General features: G+C 45.4%; 1 long non-coding RNA gene across 1 annotated transcript; it reads right to left on the minus strand.

Annotated features, from left to right (window-relative positions):
* Positions 1–1070: 1070 nt before the first annotated feature.
* On the minus strand, positions 1071–20979 carry LOC146856197 (uncharacterized). The gene is made up of 3 exons (XR_014980914.1): positions 20807–20979; positions 3951–4035; positions 1071–3410 (listed from the first exon to the last, which is right to left on the minus strand). It is a non-coding gene; the product is annotated as an uncharacterized LOC146856197 (long non-coding RNA).
* Between the last annotated feature and the right edge of the window lie 1193 nt (positions 20980–22172).

Here is a 22172-nt window from a genome sequence, read left to right on the forward strand (position 1 = left end):
TACCACACCTCAGTAAAGCCAAGCAGTGTACTCCCACTTACTACTCCTACTCAATATAGCACAGTGGCGAATTCGCAGTTACCAATCATCAATGAAGAACAGCAGCGCATTCCCTGTTACAAACACTCAATAAAGCGCAGCAGCTTATTCGGTTACCACACCTCAGTGAAGCAAAGCAGTGTACTCCCAGTTACTACTCCTCAATGTAGCATAGTGTTGAATTTACAGTTACCAATCATCAATGAAGAACAGCAGCGCATTCCCTGTTACCACCCCTCAATATAGCACAGCAGCTTATTCTGTTACCACACCTCAAAGAAGGGTAGCAGCGTACTCCCAGTTACCCCCTCATAGCCCGTACTCCTCTTCAATAAAGCACAGCAGCATAGTCCCAGTTACCAACACTCAATAAAGAACAGCAGCATATTCTGTTACCACACCTCAATGAAACAGAGCAGCGTACTCCCAGTTACCACCCCTCAATATAGCACAGTAGCACATTGGCTGTTGCAAATTGTCAATGAAGCACAGCAGCATATTCCCAGTAATGAAAGCTCAATACAGCACTGCAGCATATTCTGTTACCACACTTCATTGAAGCAAAGCAGTGAACTCCCAGTTACTACTCCTCAATGTAGCACAGTGGCAATTTGCTGCTACTAATTGTCAATAACGCACAGCAGCTTATTCCCAGTAATGAACGCTCTATAAAGCACAGCAGCTTATTCAGTTACCAAACCCCAGCGAACTACAGCAGCTTAGTCCCAGTTACCAATGCTCTATACAGCAAAGCACAGTATTCTGTTACCACAACTCAATGAAGCACAGCAGCGTACTTCGTTACCACCCTTCAATATAGCACAGTAGCACATTGGCAGTTGCAAACTGTCCATGAAGCACAGCAGCGTATTCCCAGTAATGACAGCTCAATACAGCACTGCAGCGTATTCTGTTACCACTCCTCAGTGAAATACAGCAGAGTACTCCCAGTTACCATCACACAATGTAGCACAGCAGCGAATTTGCAGTTACAAATAGTCAATAAAGCACAGCAGCTTATTCCCAGTAACAAATGCTCAATACAGCACAGAAGCGTATTCTGCTACCACACCTCAGTGAAGCACAACAGCATATTTCCATTTACCACCCCTCAATATAGTACAGTAGTGAATTAGCAGTTACAAATCATCAATTAAGGACAGCAGCGTATTCCCGGTTATCAACGCTCAATACAGCACAGCTGCTTATTCTGTTACCACACATCAGTAAAGGACAGCAGGGTACTCCCAGTTACCCCCTCATAGTCCGTACCACTCTTCAATGAAGTACAGCAGCGTAGTCCCAGTTACCAACGTTCAATACAGCAGCGTATTCTGTTACCACACCTCAGTAAAGCAAAGCAGTGTACTCCCAGTTACCACCCTTCAATATAGCACAGTGGAGAATTTGCAGTTACCAATTATCAAAGAAACACAGCAGAGTACTCCCTGTTACCAACGTTCAATAAAGCAATGCAGCATATTCTGTTACCACACCTCAATGAAACAGAGCAGCGTACTCCCAGTTACCAACCCCTCAATATAGCACAGCAGCATATTCTGTTACCACACCTCAAAGAAGGATAGCAGCTTACTCCCAGTTACCCCCTCATAGTCCGTACTGCTCTTCAATAAAGCACAGCAGCGTAGTCCCAGTTACCAATGCTCTATACAGCAAAGCACGGTATTCTGTTACCATAACTCATTGAAGCAAAGCAGCGTACTTCGTTACCACCCCTCAATATAGTACAGTAGTGAAATAGCAGTTACAAATCGTCGATGAAGTACAGCAGCTTATTTCCGGTTATCAATGCTCAATACAGCACAGCAGCGTATTCTGTTACCACACCTCAGTGAAGGACAGCAGCGTACTCCCAGTTAGCACCCCTCAATACAGCACAGCATCGTATTCTGTTACCACAACTCACTAAAGAAAAGAAGTACTCCCAGTTACTACTCATCAATGTAGCATAGTAACGAATTTGCAGTTACCAATCAGCTTGGAAGCACAGCAACGTATTCAAAGTAATGAACGCTCAATACAGCACTGCAGCGTATTCTGTTACCACACCTCAGTGAAGGACAGCAGCGTACTCCCAGTTACCACCCTTTAAAATAGCACAGCAGCATATTCTGTTACCACACCTCAAAGAAGGATAGCAGCATCCACCCAGTTACCCCCCTCATAGTCAGCACCACTCTTCAATGAAGTACAGCAGCGTAGTTCGTTACCAGCCCTCAGTACAGCACAGCAGCGTATTCTGTTACCACACCTCAGTGAAACAAAACAGAGTACTACCAGTTATTATCCCGCAATGTAGCACAGTAGCATTTATGTAGTTACTACTCCTCAATGTAGCCCATTGGCGAATTTGTTACCAATCAATAAAGCACAGCAGCGTATTCGCTGTTACCAACGCTCAATAAAGCACACAGCATATTCTGTTACACTTCAGTGAAGCACAGCAACATACGCCCAGTTACCGCCCACAATATAGCACAGTAGCGAATTTGCCGTTGCATATGGTCAATTTAGCACAGCAGCGTATTCCGTTACCAACGCTCAATAAAGCACAGCAGCATATTCTGTTACCTGCCTTCATGAAGGGACCAGTTCACCAAAGCACCTAGAAGTCAATTACGCAGCGAAATTCAGAGGCATGCAAGATCACCCCATGAAGAGAAGCATGCATCAAAGCACAGAATAGTGCATCGGGCAGAGCAAATCCGAGGTACGCAAGCTCACCCCATGAGAAGGCCCATGCGTCAAAGCACCGAGATGTCAATCACGCAGAGCAGGTCAGAGGTAAGCAATATTGCCACCTAAAAAGATAACTGCATCAAACACTGAGAAATCAAACAGAGCAAGTCTGAGGTACACAATGTCACCTAATTAAGAGACCAGGACATCAAAGAAAGATCACCCTATGAAGGGGGAGCATGCGTCACTCACGCAGAGCAAGTCAGAGGTCTGCAAGGTTTCTCCAAGAACGAGCCCAAGAGTCAAAGCATCGAGAAAAACAAGCAGACCAAGTCAGATGTATGGTAGGTCGCCCGATGAGGCCTGTTCGCCAAAGCACCAAGGCATCAATCACGCAGAGCAGATCAGAGGCACTCTAGCTCACCCCATGAAGAGGCCTGTGCATCACATAGAACAGACCTCTGCTGTAAGGAATGTATAAAAAAAGTCATGCTGAGCACCAGAAGATAGACATAGTCTGCACATTCTCGCCAAAGGTTCCACAGTCTTTGGCCTATTTCTTCATCCACTTCCAGAGAGGGTGGGCTCCGTCGCCTTTGACATACAGTTTGCTAAATATGTGATGGTCTGCACCCGGCAAATGCTGGAATCTGCACCTCTTCCTCAGGTTCCTGAGGGAGAAAAGCATCAGTCAATGTGCATAGAAGCTGCTATGTGGTAGGTGCAGCACTACCTGCCTCTGGCGCCGTCAACGCTGTGCAATGCCCTACTTAAGTTAATTAAAGCCTCAATTATGAGCTGAAATCCCATACGCTCCTCAAAGACGACCCCTCACCCCTGCCCATTACAGACCTGTTTAACAAACTGGCTAGAAGGGAAACCTGGGATCCGTAAACGCTTCTCAGCATAAGTTGCATAAAGTTAAACAAGCTGAGTGTATTTTACAGGGTCTTTCCTCCTTTGGAGGGTAAGTTGACAATGATGCAAACAAGCCCACTAGAATGAAGCGGAAAAGAAAATGGTCACAGAAAACCTCTCTTTACCCATTTCTTCAGTGCATGTCTCCAACTTCAAGTCTCTTTTAAGCACTACATGAAACATATGGTGCCTGCTGAGACAAGCGAGCTCGGAACCATTAACATTAGGCTAGCAACTTCAGGTAGATGCAAGATGCAAATCCCAAGAGTGGAAGAGGTACAAGTCCAACTCACCTGTATCTTTCCAAGGACACCTTGTTTTTATCAATGTTTCTGGATGAATGGACTTGACTGCCCTCCAGTCATCCACTTGGGCATACTGTAGAAGAGAGGAAAGTGAAAAGTGAATTACACAGAAAAAGTCAGATGTATGCAATATCATCTCATGAAGAGAGACCAGTGTATATAAAGCACTGAGAAGTCAGTTACATAGAGCAAGTCAGAGGCATGCAAGATCGCCTCATGAGGGGACCAGTGTACCAAAACACTGAGAGCAAGTATGTGGTATGCAAGATCGCCTCATGAAGAGACAGACCAGTGTACCATACACATGGTTACCACCACTCAATGATGCACTGCCGCGTACTCCAGTTGCCACCCGTCAGTAAAACACAGCAGGGTACTCCCAGTTATCACTCCTCAATGAAGCAAAACAAACAAGTTCATTATTACCACTCAGTAAAGTACAACTGTGTAATATGTTACCAGCCCTCATGGGCACACTGTAGAAGAGAGGAAAGTGAGAAGCAAGTCAGACGTATGGAAGATCGCCTCATGAAGAGACAAGAGTATCAAAAGCACGGAGGTAATTTAAGCAGAGCAAGTCACGTGTATGCAAAATCACCTCATGAAGAGACCAGTATACCATACACACATTTACCACCACTCAATTAAGCACAGCAGCGTACTCGGTCACCATCCCTCATACTCTTTTACAATTACTCAATAAAGCACAGCAGCATATTCGGTTTCCAAAACACAGTGAAGCACAACAGCGTATTCCCATTTACCATCCTCTCAGTGAAGGAAAGCACCATTCTCCCAGCTACCACCCCTCGATGATGAGGATTCTCTGGGCAGATGTAGATACAGATCATTGAACACGGCTCATAACTCAAAGTGAAAACAGTACTTACAATAAACCAATGCCCACCCAGTCCAATACTTGCTTTTATATAGAAGTATTTTATTTCTAACTCTTCACATGCAAATGTATATGACATTCAGAAGCAATAACGCAATCCTCCTTGTGATCGAATTTCTAGTAGGTGTCAGGCAAATCCCTGTCCCACCCTCCTTTCTGATCTTGGTGTCCTGGGTGATGTCCCCTCAGCCATCAGGGAGACTAGCAGGACTTTTCCTCAAGTCCTGGTCACAGGCTGACGTCTTGCAGAGCTTCACTTCCTCATAAAGCCCATCTGGCTGCTTAGCCAAAGATTCTGGTTTCAATCTCCCCTTTTTGGAGTTCTTTTCCAGACAGCAAATGTGATTTTGGGTCGGAGCCTTTGAAGTTTTATATTGGGATTTTGCTTTTTTTTTTTTTTTTTTTTGTTTTAAGTGGACATCTTTCCTCTTCTCCTTTCCTCTGAAGGGATGGTTGTCACACAGACAGGACTGAGGATTATTGACCCACAGCACAATTCATGGGAATGATCTGAGTTCACATCCAGATATCAGTCACAGTGCTATGTGCATAAAAAGGTTAATCCTGGAGTCCCACACATACTCTTTATGATACCTTTATCAGCCCAAACTCCCTTCCTGGGATGTGTCCAGGCCCCTTCCTAGTGGTCTATCCCTGAATCAAAGAGCACTCTTTGTAGTGCACAGGGGGAGCCTCGCTCTCCCTCCTCCAGTGTGTCCCACCCAGATCACAGGAATGCAGCAATACACAAACCTATCTGGGGGGATTCATCTGCTTCTCATTTCTTCAATAGGTTTGGGCGAAACTTTTGGAGTTTCACTCTGCAGAATTCTGCGGAGTTACATAAAACAGTGCTAAATTGTGCGGGCTTCCACCATCCAACAGAAAAAAATGCATGTTGCGCTGCTTGCGCCACAGTAGCTCGAGAAGCACTGAAAAATCAGCACGACTGGCAGCATGCAGTGTGAACGAACGCTTAGCCATTAACCCCTTGCGGGCGGGTAGATATTGCATTGTGTTAGTGAGTGTTAATAATAAATACATATTTTTTATAACTCAACTGTGTGATTATTTTTCTAGCTTTCTAAGGTTGCCTAAGGCAACTAAAATCACCACAAGGGTTGTCTGGATTAATGCGGGGGGCTAAGTGAGTACCATATACTAAGCCAGCCTCCTACCCGCTCACTCACTATAGACAGGATACCAATCCTTGTATTGAAGCATTTGTTGTGAAGTCAAGTTTTATTGTTCAGCCATTAACCAGCCACCCAAAGAAACAGAAGCACCCTCCCGTTCTGAGTGAGGACACTGCTCTAGCGGTGTCAGAGATCCGATCATTGTGCCTGCTGTCTTGGCACAGTTTACTGGAGTCCCACTAGTCCAGTGGCCACTGGCTAGCTGTAGGAGAGTAGTGACTGGCCAGAGTACCAGGACACCCCAATATCCCCCCAGATGTTACAAAAAAAAAAAAAGTGAGGCCTGTACCACAGGACGCTATTCACCAACTACAGCTTGTAACTGGAAATACCACACAGGCTCCAACAACACCGGGGAGAGGTCTAGGCAAAGTGATCTCACCTTCAAGGAATGGAATCAAGCTTCCCAGTCTCCCAGTCTCCCTCTGTCTCCGTTGATGTGCTGCCAGCTTCCTTATCTTCAGCAGCTATCTGCAATTTCCTTGTTCAAAGTGCCAGCTCCACAAGCCTCACAGAACAGCTGGTTTTCTGACCAATCCTGCTGACTGATTCTCCTCATCAAACTGTCAAATTCCTTGGTAGCATATTCAATCAGTTACACAGAAAACCACTTCAAGTTCAACCCTTTTCAAGGGGCTTTCAGATTGTCAGACGCAGCGAGCAAGCGTCTTATCTTGCCTTCACACCACAGGTCCTGGCTGGCTTCCTTGGACAGAGACTGTGGCTCACCTTCATCAGTAGACTAGTTGTGAACAGACAACTGACCGCTGAAGACAGACTTAATACTTCTGATTGGTAGACTGATCCAATCAGTGTGTCTGCTACTTTTGAATCCTGGGTGCCCCTCCAATCGTGAGGCACACTTGTGACATGTTCACTGCTGTCCAAGGTAGGCAAAGGTTGACATACTGTCTTCCATTGTACCACTCCGTGCTAATCCCAAGAGAGGAATTTCAATTAACTCCAGACCAGGAGGCCCTGGCCATCACTTAACAGAAAGGTGGAAGGGTCTCTCCTAGCAGAGTTAATGTAGCTAAACACAGATAAGCCCACTGGGCTTCTTCATGGATTAGGGAAAGGACACGTGGGAGCTGGCACATCGAGCAGAACTGCTCATATTACACACAATGGCTCAACTCACCATCCTTCCCCAGTACACCCACTGGCTATCAAACATGTTTCTTTTTGGTTTTATATAGCGCAAACACACCGAAAATATCAGAGCATTTCAAATGAGCACCAGTTGCGTTACAGATGGACACATTTATTTTGTTAGGCATGGGGAGATGAAGTAATTTGCCCCGAATCACAGGATGTTGAAACCCCCTTGCTGAGATTAACACGGATCCCCAGCTCCGAAGTAGCCTGCTCAAGCCGTTAAGCCTCATCCTCTCCCCACGTTCCAGGTAGACAAGTGAGACTGCACAGACTTGATTAGGAGGGTGGCAAGTAACCCACCCTTCTTAGAATACAGGGATATCAGACTATAGATTTATTGCTGCCACCACTGTCAATCTACCACAGCCTGGGTAGAGATGGCAGTAGCCACTCTGTGAAAAAAGGGGGCTCAATACATGCCCCCCCCCCCCTCGACCGCAGAGCCAAGCTCTAGGGTCTCAATCCATGTAAACGGGTGATTGTCATGCTCACTGAGGCAGGGATCTAGAAAACATACAGTAACTTTTAAGGTTACTTGACTGGAGATCACCATAAGGCAGGCAAAGCACGCTTTCCAGAGACATGCAGAAGACCTCCTATCCCAACATATGTCCACCCCCAGATTAGAAGGGCCTGTAATTATTCCCCAGTGGGAGAAAACAATCATCTGATTGGTTAAACCGGCAGGAAAGGACATCTTTGTTACCGTGCTGTAAGCCTGCCTTATGTTCCACAATGAAATCTAGCCCCTCAAGAGATATGGATCACCTGATCACCTCCCACTTAATTGCCATGAGCCACGTGAGGGGCTTGTGATCAGTCTGTACCACAACCTTTGCGCCAAAAAAGTAAAGCCTGACTCTTCAAAGGGCTCACATTATGGCAAAACATTTTCCACTCCAGACCAGTTCTGCTCCCTGGGGAGTAGTCAGCGGCTAATTAAGGCCACCGGATGCTCTCTTCTCTTCCCATTGAGCTGGGCAAGCACTGCCCCAACTCCCTGCATCCTCACCAACACTGGTCTCATATGTTGTCCTTCCAGGAGGTACTGAGCACTGCAATGTCATCCAGGTACACCACACAGATCTCTTCCAGACCTGACAATACATGGTTGACTAAGCACTGGCAGTAGCATTCTTCAACGCAAAAGGGATAACTTTAAATTGGTAGCGCACCCCTGGGGTTGAAAATGCTGTTTCCTCCTTGGCATCAGGGGTTAAGGCAATCCACCAGTAACAGCTGGTAGATCAAAAGTACTAAGGTGCTTTGCGACACCCAACCTATCCACCACCTCTCCAGCTCAAGGAATAGGATGGGCATCAGTTTTTGTCAGTGTTTAGACCGCAATAGTCCACACAGAAGTGCAGGTGAGCTGACCCTACTTAGGCACTAACACAACTGGGCTGGCCCAGAGAGTACAGGAGGTCTCACAAATACCCATGTCCAGAATCTTGACCACTTCATTCTTGATGCACTCTTGGAAATGGTCTGACATCCTGAACGCTTTACAATTAACAGGCAGGGTGCCCCTTTGTCTATGCTGTGAACATAGACAGGCATCAGCCCGGTGGTAATTGAAAAGAGATGGAAAAGTTTCCCGAGCAGCTCTTTATACAACACCTGCTGTTCAGGTGTCAGTTCAGAGGAAAGCTTAACACCCTCAAATGAACGATCCTTCTCATCGTTTTGCAATACGCCAGGGAGCGGCTAACTCTCCTCTTCCACTTCTTCAGCCATTGCAAGCAAAGAAACTGTGTAATCCCTTTGAAGACACAGCTTCAGCTGATTAACATGGAACACCCTTTGGGGCTCCTATGTGTCACCTGTGTCATCTAAATAGGTGACATCAGAAATCTTCCCAACTTTGTAGGGGCCATACCACTGGTCATCCAGAGCCATGGGACAAATCGGCTTTTGGACCTACACTTCCAGGTCCAGCATAACCTTCTGGTCATACCACTCCATCATCTCCCGACTGGCTTGAAGATTATTCTTTGCTTTACTCATGAGCTGGGCCATTACTCTGCGGAGACCCAGGACATAGTCTACCACACCATGGGTAGGGGATTTAGGGTTGCCCTCCCAGCCTCCTTGACCAAAGTCAGGGGACCTCCGACAGGATGCCCAAAAAGAAGTTCTAAGGGACTGAACCCAACTCCTTTCTACAGTCTCTCCCTGTAAGCAAACAGGCATGGCAAGAGGAGATCCCACTTCCTATTGAGGGGATCAGACAGAGTCCTTGTCATGCTCTTTAGGGTCTTATTGAAGTGTAGACTGTGTTGGGCTTCGCTGTGAACCGAGACTGCATTAAGGAAGACTCGCTGCTCCTGGTCTCGCTCTTCTGCCTCATCTGTGCTTTGCTCGGGTTACCCTGAAGACCAGTGGGCATCAAGGATATTCCAAAGAAATCTCTCTTTGAATAAAGGATTCACTACCCTGCATCTGCAGGCACCCTAACAAAGCTGAACGGTCTGCTGCACCTGACGTCCTACGGACTTTCCAAGGCCCAGCAACACAGGTGGTAGTTCTGTGGCCGTCCAAAGGCCTGACATGTCTTCCTTGCCTTTTCGAGTACAGTATTTCTTGTCGGAGCCACTGCGACCAAATCCCTGTGCACAGAGTAAACTTGCTGTTGCCAAGGCTTGCTGGCACTGCACTCCAGAGTTTTTGGGCTACAAGAAGCTCCAGCATCCAGCACTTCATTCCTCGAAGATCAGCGTCCTCACTACATCCCTTGCACCGTGGGCCTCCATCTTTGGTGAGCTGCCTGAGGTGCTTCTGCGACTCTGTGCCTTCGGCCTGGGTGTCCTCTCGAAGGTTCTCCTGCATTGGTGGGTTCCCCTGTTTCTCTGGGCCTGCCCCCATTCTCTTGCACTTGATGAGTCCCTTGGAGTTTGCTGGTTCCAATGATTGCATCTGGTCATCCACACACTTTCTGCAGCTACCAAGGCTTATTGGCACTCCCGTCAGACACCAAGCACCTAGACACCGACGCGGGACAGCTCGGGTACAGCTCCTGGTCTTCCTCAGCGTCGCCTGGTCCCCACAGCTGCACCAAGGTCCTTGTCAACTCTCCTGAGATCCCTGCCAAGGGTGGGCATTATGCTTCTGTGCATCCTGGTCACCTCCAAGTGAAAAAGACTTTGTCCCCTCTGCTTGCAGGTTCTCCTCTTCAAGAATCCACCCTTGGATTCCATCAGAGATCTTCAGAGACTTCTCCAGAGGCCTTTCTTCCCAAGTCTTCCATTGTCGTCTACCAGAGGTTCCGACGCCACTCCAACCCTCTGCATCCAGCTACCCTGCAGCAGATAACCTGGTTCCTGGGGAATCCCTGGCCGGGTAGGGTGGCTCTCCAACTTTCCTTCCTCCAAAGGGTTTCTTTGGGGTTCTGTGGGAAGGGTCCTTTTTCTTTAAAATCACGACTTCTCCATGGACTTCCATTAGGCACATAGCTGTGTTTCCACTCTGCACACAGCCTCCGTGGGGTTCCTTGTTATTTAACTTGGGTGGTTCTAAGTTCTCCCAGCTCCTCTGAGTCCTTTGGTACCAGTCCCGCTCTTCCTTGCAGGTCGCATTCCACTTCTTTAGAATATGGTTTGACCGCGCCCTGGAGACCAGTGTATATTAGTGCCATTTGCCGGATTCTTTGAAGTATTTTAATGTGTATGGTAGATATCTACAGCTAGGAGATATGCCAATGTGATCGTGACTATGCTGTGTAATACATGGCCTTATTTTTCATAAACAGTGTGTGGTTCTTTTTCATCTAATCTACACTATTGATTATATGTGGTAAACCAAGCTGCTTTACACTCCAAGATAAGCCTGAAGGCTGCTCCCCACAGCTATCACGGAGAGCCTGAGGTTATCACAGACCATTAAAATCACCATAAGTGTTGCCTGGATTAGCACAAGGTCCATCGCTCTTAAGCGTGCACCACGTACTGAGCCAGTCTCCTACATTTGTGTGCAGCGTCTGCGATTACATCCTGCACTGTTTTACCACTTAATCTATTCAAGGTTACATGAGAAACCATCACTAGCAAGGCACATATAAATACTGTATCAAGAAAGTTCTACTTAACTACTTGGATTGGTTATGAAGGGTCTTAGCACAACTCTTACTCCAATCTTTGGAACTTTAGGATCACTAGGGTAGGTAGCTGCACTACACCACACTACACCTAGTACCATGTCGCAGGTGGGCGAGTCCAGTGGGGCTCAGCCCTCTAGATACAGTGGTCTTAGGTTCCAGGAACTTAGGACCCTGTGAGCGTCTAGGAAACTTAAGACTAGTAGAAGCCCTACCAAATAGCCTCTCTTAGAGATGCTCCTGTAGGATGACCTCCAAAATTCTGCGGGGCAGAATAACTTGGGTATGGGTGGTGAGGCTCCAGAGGAGGAGTCAGGGGTGTACAACCCCCTTGGCCCCACTTCTGAGCACAACCATTTTATGCATCTCATCTGGCTTGTGCCTATATCGTCTCCATCTCATCTTGGTCTTCCCTTTTTTTTGGCAACTCACTCACCTGCCTTGTGCCTGATCCCCTTTCACATCAATCTTGTACTTTGTTTGGCTCTCATCCACATTGCCCCTTGATCCCTTTGCCCATACTTTCCTGATCTCATTTTAACCGCTCATCTGGCTTGTGCCTCACAACTCGCTCATCCCCCTTATGCTTCATGGCACTCTCATAGTTATACTGCACAACAGACTGCTCCATATTTGATCCTTTTTGATGTTCCTCTGTCGTTCAACTAGTGGACTGCTGCCCTCTCATCTGCTTCATGATTTCCACCATTTTTTCATCTGACTTGTGCCCAACTCCCTTCGCAAATCCAGATCATGTCTCTGGTCAATATTCCTTCCACTTTGCGCCTTGATTCTCCCTCTCATCTATTCTGAGCTTTGCTCTGCTTTCTCACCTGGCTTTGGGATTGGTCCTCAATTTCTTGTGGAAGGTCTCTTTATCCCTTCTTTTACAGTGTCTCACTTCCCTCTCTCATTCTGCTTGCACCTTGTGTCAGTCTGTTGACTAGGTTTAGCAGTGCCCCCTTCTATTAGTCTTCATCTCTATCAATCCTCTTTATTTGTGCCTTGTGCCCCTCTCTCATCTGACTTTAAACTTGGTTTCCTAGCTCATCTAGCACATGCTTTGCTCCACTCCCTCATCTGGCTCTTGGCTCAGGCTAGCACCAATCTTTTTGTGCTGATTTAATCTACTCTCTGTTCTGGCGTTTGCTTTACTGCTTCTCTCTCATCCATCTTGCCCAGGCTTTCTTCAAACACCCTATTGTCTTTCCCAGTCTTCTTTCTTTTGCCTGTTCCCTTCCTTATCCTTCAAGAGCCTTTTGTAAGTGTTTTACAAGGCTTCCCTCTCATTCTGCAGACATATTGTGGTCTGTGACACTTTCACATCAGTTCTCTCCATTGGTACTGCTCTCATCATCCTTCTTTACTTGTTCATTTTCAACTCATCTGTGCCTTGCTTCCCAGTTACCTGGCTTGTGTCTTGGTCACTGCCCTTTTATGATGTGCCTCTATACCTTCTCCCTTAGTGTGGAGCATTTACTTCCTCTTCCTCCTGGGTCTTTGCTGCCCGATCACAACCATCCTGCCCCTCCCACCTATTTCTCACCCAGAGGGTGTTTCACTTCCCTTTCTTTTCAAGCTTTGTCCTCGCTCAGTACTCAAATTTGGCTTGCATGCTGCTTCCTTTTCTTACCAGCCTTGTTCCTTTCTCGCCTATCATACAGTTCTTTCCCTGGTCCCCTCTCTCATCTTAATCATACTTGCACTCGCTTTGTGGTCACACATTACTACCATTAGTCTTCCACTATTTTGCCTTTGCCTTGTTATAGTTAAATATACACATTTAAAAAATGAGAGAAATACAAAATAACTATTTAGCAACATATATTGGCCTTTAAAAATTAATATTGCTCTGAAGTTATTGAAGGTAGCATAACCAAACACTTAGAATTACAAACTCATTAAGGAGAATAAAAGGTTATTTAAAACATTTAGAGCCTCGTTTCAGTATATTAAATAAATTATCCTGTAATACAGCTACCATCCTATAACTATCCATAAAACCCTTTTCTTAGAAGTATATTCCTTCAAAGAATTCTTATCTGCCTTGTGGCTCTGACCCATCTTTCATCCCTTTTATGCCTCATTTGGCTTGGGCTTTGCACCAGTTAATCAACCTTTCCCTGCCTATTTTTCCTTTCTTATATTCGAATTTCTTTCCTACTTTGACCCCCCCCTACATTCATTCTAGCTACAAAAGTAACTCTTGTCCCTTACACTAAATTGAATTAAATACGTAGCCCAAACCAATGCCTAGTAGTAACCCCTACCATGATTGGAACATCGTATTTAAAGTAATTCACTTCAGTAAATGTTAACTTGATAGCGACACTACATGAATTACAAATAAATGAAATCGGATTATATACATTTAAATATATAAAATTAAAGGAGTTACTTTTACCCAACTCTGAAAATAATAACTGCATCCAAACTTTAAACAAAATAAAATTAATTGGATGCCATTTAATGGTATTAAATTAAAAAAATGTATCTAAAGGTAAATCTTATCCAAATGCTAAATAAAGTTATAATTAGATTTTGTATATTACCTTAAATTATTTAATAACTTACCTTTTATTAATTACAATTACATAAAATATATTGGTGTTAAATAAAATCTAAATTAGTTTTATCTTTACCCAACATTAAAATTCGCATTCTATACTCTAAATTAAATGCAATTTAGTTACATAAGTACTCGTTTCGTGTTCCTAATGGTTTCTCTTTGTAATATTAAATTTAATTGACTAAATTACTGTCAGCTAACTCCAATGGCAAACCTAAAATTATTTAAATTTAATTTGGTTTAAAAAAAATAAGCAAGCTCACCCCTAATACTAATTCTATCCCAATATTTCAATTAAAGTAGAATAAAAAATACGAATTCTGTAACATTTAGAAAACTATGAACCTAAATAATATTGAAGTAAGTTTAGTAACCTTCAGCAAACTAGTGCGTACCTTTGAACTAACCTAGTTTCATCTAGTATGCTCTGCCATCACATTCTCAGTAGTGGCAATGTTAATGGAGTGATTAAAGGTAGTGAAAGTAGTGGGGTGTACTCCACAAGCTACTTCCCTGTAAATTAAGTCCTTTGTAAATGTCCCTGGCTTCTTGAACAGTGCAAGTGACTCTTTGTAAACTAATTGTGGTTAATCTTCATCCAGCTTGTGTTCTGCTCCCCTCTCACATCTATATTGTGTAGCTTTCCCGTGTTTCCATACTGTATGTGCCTTGGTCCCTTCTCATCCCTCCTGTCTCTTGATCTGCCCTTATCCTGTTCATGACTCTCTCTCATCTAGCACGTCTCCCTCACTTCTCCCATCACCCGTGTGCTCATACCCCTCATTTATCCATCTTGTGCGTCATTTTACTTTCATCTATTGTGTGGCTTAGCAGCTGCTCAAATATTAGGTTTTGTTCCTGCCTCTCTCTGCCTCATTGGTTTGGACCACATTTTCTTCTCTCATCCACCTTATGTCTTGCTCTCCTACATCATCTGTGGTGTTCTTCTGTCCCCTTTCTCATCCATTGTGTACCATGTCCCCCTTCGTCTGTCTTGGACATTGTTTTCCACTTTCATCCATCTTCTTCCCTGCACCCCGCTCACCTGATATGAATCTTTCTCATCGCCAGCATCCATTTTATGGCCCAGGCTTGTGTGTCTTCAAATGCATTTCTTGGTCCAATCTCATCTGCATTATGCTCAGTTACCTTTGCTTGCTCCCCTCTCTCATCAGCATAGTACTTGGCTTGACTCTCAGCCACATCAAGTCTCAATCTCTTCTCTGATCCTGCTTCTCTTGCCACACCCTTTTCTCACCAGCCTAATTCTTTAGTCTCCCCTTTCATTCAGCATGTGCAGTCTCATCTATTGTGTGCATTTATCTTTTTCTTTTGATTATATTTCATTGAACAATGTAATTCCATAATTACACATTAACATATACTACTAATTCATCATTAAAGGAGACATAAAAGCTTATGTCATAGAAACCTAGGTGCTTATTTACAAGCCCTTTGCGCTGCCGGTGTGTCACTTTTAACATGGGAAGAAGTGAAGCACCGGCCGGCGCAAGGGGCTTGTAAATAAGCCCCTAGTCCCCATGGTACTGCAAAAGAACACATTATAACTAACAGCCTAGTTCCAGTACAGGTCAGCTTAGTTACATTAATATGCCTTGTGATCGTACTATACTGCTAGGAGATATATTTTAAAGGGGAGCAGAAGTAAAAGTTTTATTTTGTAATCTTGTTGCCCTACTGCATCCAGATTGTGATAGTCTTCTGCTTTTCCATCCAGTGCATGTCTTGGCCAGCCCTCATCTGGCCTGTGGCTTGCCCCATTGTTCTCCATCTCATGCCTCACATATGTCTTTCATTTGGCTTTTTCCTCACTCACCTCTCTCATATGTATAGTGCCTAGTTCCACTTTCTCGTCTGTGTTATCCCTCTGGTTACTTCTCTCATCGGTCTTCTTCCTTTGTCACCCACATCCATTTACATCTCAAAGAATCCTTACCAAAGAGTATAAGTACATATAAAGTGGGCACTAGGAATGTACACCTTAAGCTATCAAATTAGGTTAACATATTCACTCCAGAATTTAATGATATTTTAGGGATCAATTGAGAAGCGCCATCCAGGCACAGGCTTGCCCACTATAAGCTGGCTTGTCAAAGTGGCCGGTGCAATCTCAATGTCTTGGGAGATTGCTTAGTAAAGGCGTTCTTGTATGCACTGTGTATAGTATGCCCCCGTTCTGGAAATGATGCGTGTGCAGCAGTAGCTGGGGAATCTTGGAGAGCGTGTTTACATATGGATTGCCCAGCACCGCCAAGAGGTGTCAGTTTGCAACCAAGAAGGGGACCATGGCACAGTGGTATGAGATTTCAGGGTGATAGTTTGTGGGTGTGCATGCGAGTGTCTTACATACTCTCTTTCTGCATCCTCGTGCTTAATGACAGAGGAAATGTTGCCTAGTGGTTTCTCAGAGAATGGGAATAATACAAAGGATAAGGGCAGCAGCTTCTCATTTCATGTGGTGCTCACAATATACCTCCACACATCAAATAACTCTTAGCCTTCCAAAATAGTACCCAGTAGTGCACAAAATATATGCTTCCCACCACCCGTGTGCAGCAGTATCAATGCAATACAGCACCCGGCTTTCCTTTACAACAGAAGTATAATGGAAAGATGATGAAGCAATAGAATGGGAGAACTGCTGGCACCAAAGATTTGGAATAGTTTCTCCCTGCTTCACTCTACTAGGTATGACGAATCCCATCCACAAGCAAAACAAGAGGTAATCTTTCATACAGTAGGTGCCTAATAAGGCCACACTGTAAATACCAAGGTGGCTATGCTGCCAATAATATTAAAATCTAAATACTATACAAAATGGCTGATTGACACAATGTGCATTTGGATGTTCCTTGCTGCTAATCCTGCATTTTTGCAAAGTTGAAGGGTTTCTGAGATCCGAGCACTTCCTGAAATTTCGTCTTTTCTTTTGGAGGCATTCTTTTTGGGCTAAATGAAGACAAATAGAGAATGTGCACCGCCACATCCATTCCTTATGTACTGCAGGCCTCCTCTAATTCTCTATGGAGGGTGGGTAGTCAGGCTGATCAGTGACCCTAACCTCTGCATACTTCTGACTTCTTCGGTCCAGCAGTGTACACAGGCACCAGCACAAGAGTTGTGCGCCACTGGAAGTAGCATAAAGACAAAAAGGAGATCCTGACCTCCATTAGTGGTAGGTATGAGGTCCACAGTCACACCCCGAGGTAAAATATGATTTCTCCTAATCTTGTTGCCATTTAAATTAATCTGAAGCACAAATTTATTTCAACAGGTTTATTTACTTTCAACAGAGCATATTCTCAAGCTGTGTACCTCAAAACTACAATAACAATATGTGAATCCAACCTTTCCAACCAAAGAATCTTCCTCAATCAATAAGAAAAGATGATAACCTTTCTGGCTCATGTGGGATGTTCCAATCTTAACACAATGCAACGTGGCCACTCCAAGGGAAATGGCTGCATATGAACCTTGTGGTCTACTGGAGAACAGAGAGCAGCATCCAGGAGAGCATGGACACATTACTGACTCTAGTGGAGGAGAGTACAGAACCTTTAATCCTGTTTGAAGAGCTTCAGCTGCCCCCAAGAGTAGCGGGAACATACCCTGGTCTACAGGTGTTAATTGTGCTGCAGTTTCCTTTCCTCGGTATACTGCCTGTAGCTGCGCCACCAGAAGAGCAGAGTGACCATGTCAAGCTCTTTATAAGAGGTTCAGGTAGGTGCAGCTGGTCCTAAAGTATCAGCGAGACAACACCCCACTCCATTGAAGAGGAATGTGTTGGGGTGTTCCGTGTGATGTTCGAATGGAAGCAGGAGGAACTCCGCCCACTCTGTAAAACAGACAGAGTTGGGTCTTCTAGGTCTATAGGTCTCCTGCTAGTGACTGGGAAAGGCAGATAAGAGCAGGGAAAAAGAAGACTGCAGGGATTGTAGTGTCACTGGCAGAGCCCTGCTGGAGCTGGGAGACTCCAGCAGACGAAAGATGGTGAAGGGTATACTGGAATAAAAAAACGTGATTGTGGGGAGAAAGAAGATGGACATGGAGGAGTCTGTTTAACCACTAGATACAAGTAATGATTACTGACTCCATGGACGAAGAGGTAAGGGCAATTGAGATGGGCTTATTGAAAATAATGAAGCCCGGGGGTGGGGGTTTAAGCGCTCTTCTAAGCACTCTGCGAAACGCAAGGTGGCCGACGAGAATACCGAGCTCAGAACCATCAGCATGAATCTGTCCACTTCAGGCAGATGCGAGATGCAGGGCCTAAGAGCGGAAGGAGTACAGTTCCCACTAAATGATATTTATCCAGGGGCATCTCATTTCCATCAATATCTCTGGCTGAAAACTTAAACATGGACTTGGCTGCCTTCCAGGCATCCACTTGGGACCACTGGAAAGAGAGCAAAGTGTTCACTCCTTTTCTAGAGGACACACAACCAAAACCACATGCACCAAACACAAAGGGAGTCTCAAATCTCAGCGGATAATCTCTTTCCTTCAAGGTGAATGCCCTGGAACATGCATTACTAAAACACTCACGAACAGGTCAGGCCTCGTAAAGGGTACATGGTGGAATGGCAACGTTAACTATTTCTGCCCCTTTTCCCCTCCTTCCCCAATAACTCAAATACATCCATCCACAGTACAGTGGGTTCACATGCTTCCAGGCCACAGGAATCTTTTACTGCAGCCTCTAGAGTGGGATATTTTTCAGCCCAGCCAGACCGCCCCATAGACTGTTCTTATTCCACTAGTAAGTGACCGATAATATCCCACATTCCATGTCTCTTCTCAGTCCCAGGCCTAGATTCTTGAGCCCATTGTACCCGATTTAAGCATTTTAACCTGACGTCTCCAGTCAACCTTTGAAAGAACTCAGTCCTTCAGAACTGGACCCAACACTGGCCATAGCACCCAATGCCCCTTTCAAAGCCCCAACCCCGGGTCCAAAACTACAGATATACCACTTCAGTACAGTGTCCCACCTGCCCTCCTACCCTTCCCAAAGGGACAGATGATTTGACAACCTAGAACACAACACTAGTTCTAATGGGAACCGTGGAAACAGATCATCACCTTCTGCTTCCTACTCATGCATTGGGCTCATTTTCAGATAAATGTCTGATAAATAATACATTTTAAAACGCATACCACCAAAAACATTGGTGAAAACTAGAAGCACTACATTTTGGTTGGGCGAGCCAAGTGCAATACAGTGGCACAAAAGGCCACCACTCCTGATCTGGCTATCTGCTACCCGGCCGTTTTTTCAAATGCATTAACAGTATTTTAATGTCCAGGTCGGTACAAAAATGGAGAGAAATACCCACAGCAGGTATTTTCTGCTCTTATCAAAATATAATGTTAACAATGAAGTGACTGACAGTTAAAACTAAAAAAAAAAAAGGTAGGAAAGCCATGTGAAGAAGGAATACAAACATTTTTATTATTGTATGAAGAATCCTCTTTCATTATGTTCCTGCCTTTGCAGAAGCTTAAAACGAGCAAACAAAAGGTTATATTTTTTAATCAGTTTTATATAGTTTGATTTCGGTCCAAGGGCAGCCATTATATGAACACCAGCCACATATAACACCCCCCCCCCCCCCACCAAACCAAAACCTAAAAAATACTTCAGTGGAGGTGCCAACAAAACGCCCTCAAGCGAAGCCCCTTCCCTTACTCCCGTAGCCTCCACCAGTGCTCAAGAGCAACCTAGCTCTTCGGAGAAACAGCGCCCAGATACCCCAAGGGGTGACACTTTATAAATGTTGTTAGTTTGTGTTTGATTACAGAAGATCAAATTCATTATTATTTTAGTCCTTTGCAATTATGTAATTTGCCCAGAATTACAGGATGTTGAGCTGAGGTATTTGCATAGTTCCCAATTCGGCAGCTCTGACTCTAAAATTACAGCCTCTCAATTGTCCTCGCTCAGAAAGGTGCTTCACGGCGTGGCCTATGCAAACATATCCCCCCAACACACTCAACCCCATCAAGGCCTGAAAGATACTGTAGTGGAGAGGTGCCAACAAAAGGCCCTCAAGCGACGCCCCTTCCCTTACTCCCCCCAGCCAACTACAACCTCCACCAGTGCTCAAAAGCAACCTGGCTCTTCGGAGAAACAGCGCCCAGATACCCCTAGGGTGACACTTTATAAATGTTGTTAGTTTGTGTTTGATTACAGAAGATCAAATTCATTATTATTTTAGTCCTTAGGCAATTAAGTAATTTGCCCAGAATTACAGGATGTTGAGCTGAGGTATTTGCATAGTTCCCAATTCGGCAGCTCGGACACTAAAATTACAGCCTCTCAATTTTCCTCGCTCAGAAAGGTGCTTCAAGGCGTGGCTTATGCAAACATATCCCCCCAACACACTCAACCCCATCAAGGCCTGAAAGATACTGTAGTGGAGAGGTGCCAACAAAAGGCCCTTAGCGAGGCCCCTTCTCTTACTCACACTCTCCCCAGCCAACTACAGCCTCAGGGCCACGGCTTGGTAGGGGTTGGGAAAAGCACATCGCTGCTGCTGCTCTAAGGGAACTGAGGTGATGATGAGCCAGCGGCCACATCACCTGCCCCCAGTCAGGGTGCCAGTCTCGAAAGGGGGGGGGGGGGGGGCGTTATCTGCAGTGCCCAACACATTCGGCGTTAGCACTCCAAGACCCGCGCTGGCCTTGAGCCCCTCACCTGGCTGACCCGTCCCTCCGCTAGAACCAGGCCTGCCTTGTTGCTTGCGCTCTATCACCCTTACCCTTCACTCGCACCTGCCTTTTGTCTGTTCCCAGGTAGCTCTCTAAGACCCGCGCTGGCCTTGAACCCCTCACCTGGCTGACCCGTCCCTCCGCTAGAACCGGGCCTGCCTTGTTGCTTGCGCTCTATCATCCTTCTCTCGCATTTACCTCTTGTCTGTTCCCAGGTAGCTCTCTCAAACGCCGCGCAGGCCTTCAGCCCCTCACCATATTCGCGGCTCCGCGGATTGAAGCGGCGCACGCGCTGTGTAACAGCAAACCATTCCTCATTGTGAGAGTCTCAGAATACAAGGTGTCAGCAGAGCCCCGCCCCCATCGCCACGTAGGAACTAATCACAGCCAGGAAGCGAGGTGACTGGCAGACAGTTTTTCCATCGCTTCAAATAAAAAAATAAAAAACATTTGCAATGCAACAGGTCTCGCATTTATGCGAGTTTGAGCTATTGTCATTGTAAATGACAATGCCTCATTTATGTTTTGGTTTCTGAAACATAAATAAAACGCAGTCATTGACAATGGAAATAGCTTAAACTCGCGTAAATGCGAGACCAATTGCATTGCAAATGCTTGTTTATATAAGGTATAGCATCAAAGGGAGGAGAGGTATATTCATAGTGTCTCACCAGTTATTTAATATACTGGCGACTAACATGTTAGCAGGCCATGAACAGTAGTTGAGCACGTTAGGCCCTCATAGCAGAGAGACTGTTTCTGCTTGTTGCATCCGCTGCGTTGCTAGGAGTAATCGCTATAAATATAAGGGGCCCCAGCAATGTGAAATCCAAATAAATGTTATGGTCCACATTAGTTGCAAGAGCTAAGGCACCTGTTTCGTGCACACGAGGGGGGGTGGGGGAATAGTAGGAATCAGTGCCATCTTGGAATGGCTTTCTTACTCTGGCAATGACAACATATTCACATTTTTTTCCACAGTCCGATTCTTCAAAACTTGACTTTAAGTAATCGTAACTGCGCTCTTTAATGAGTTTCGCCAGTAGTCTATGCACACAAGTGGCACGACACAGCACTTTTCCACTGACCGGCACGTAAAGAAACTCAGAAACATCCCACAAAGAAAATTCCCTTGGCAGCTTCAGAAAACATATTTTTGCGAAAGGAAATACCAGATAGTCCGTAGTGTTACAGTTAGCGCTCTAGCGTTTCCGCTAGAGCGCTGTCAAACGCGCGCAGGCTGCGCTCACGTCAAGGACGTGGGCGCGTAGATATAAATAATAAACGGGCGGACGAACGGCAGTTCACGCCCAACTAGCAGACTGTGTGTGTGGTCCCTCTTTGAGCTGCAAGCGAGCGAGGCCTCCCCTGGGCTCCCCAGGCTAGCGAGTGAACATACAGGGCATTCCCCTTCCCAGGCAGAGGGCAAGGGTTAAATCACTACACTGGCGACGAGGGGTGACCTCTGAACCCCCTGAAATTCCTTGAAATTCCTGCTGCTAGGCAGAACAGCTACAGAGGTCTCGCCTGACGGCGCAGCGTGCTTCACCTGACCACGTGCAGC

Source organism: Triturus cristatus, chromosome 4_1 (assembly GCF_964204655.1).
Source record: "Triturus cristatus chromosome 4_1, aTriCri1.1, whole genome shotgun sequence".
In the NCBI taxonomy this organism is placed as follows: Eukaryota; Metazoa; Chordata; class Amphibia; order Caudata; family Salamandridae; genus Triturus; species Triturus cristatus.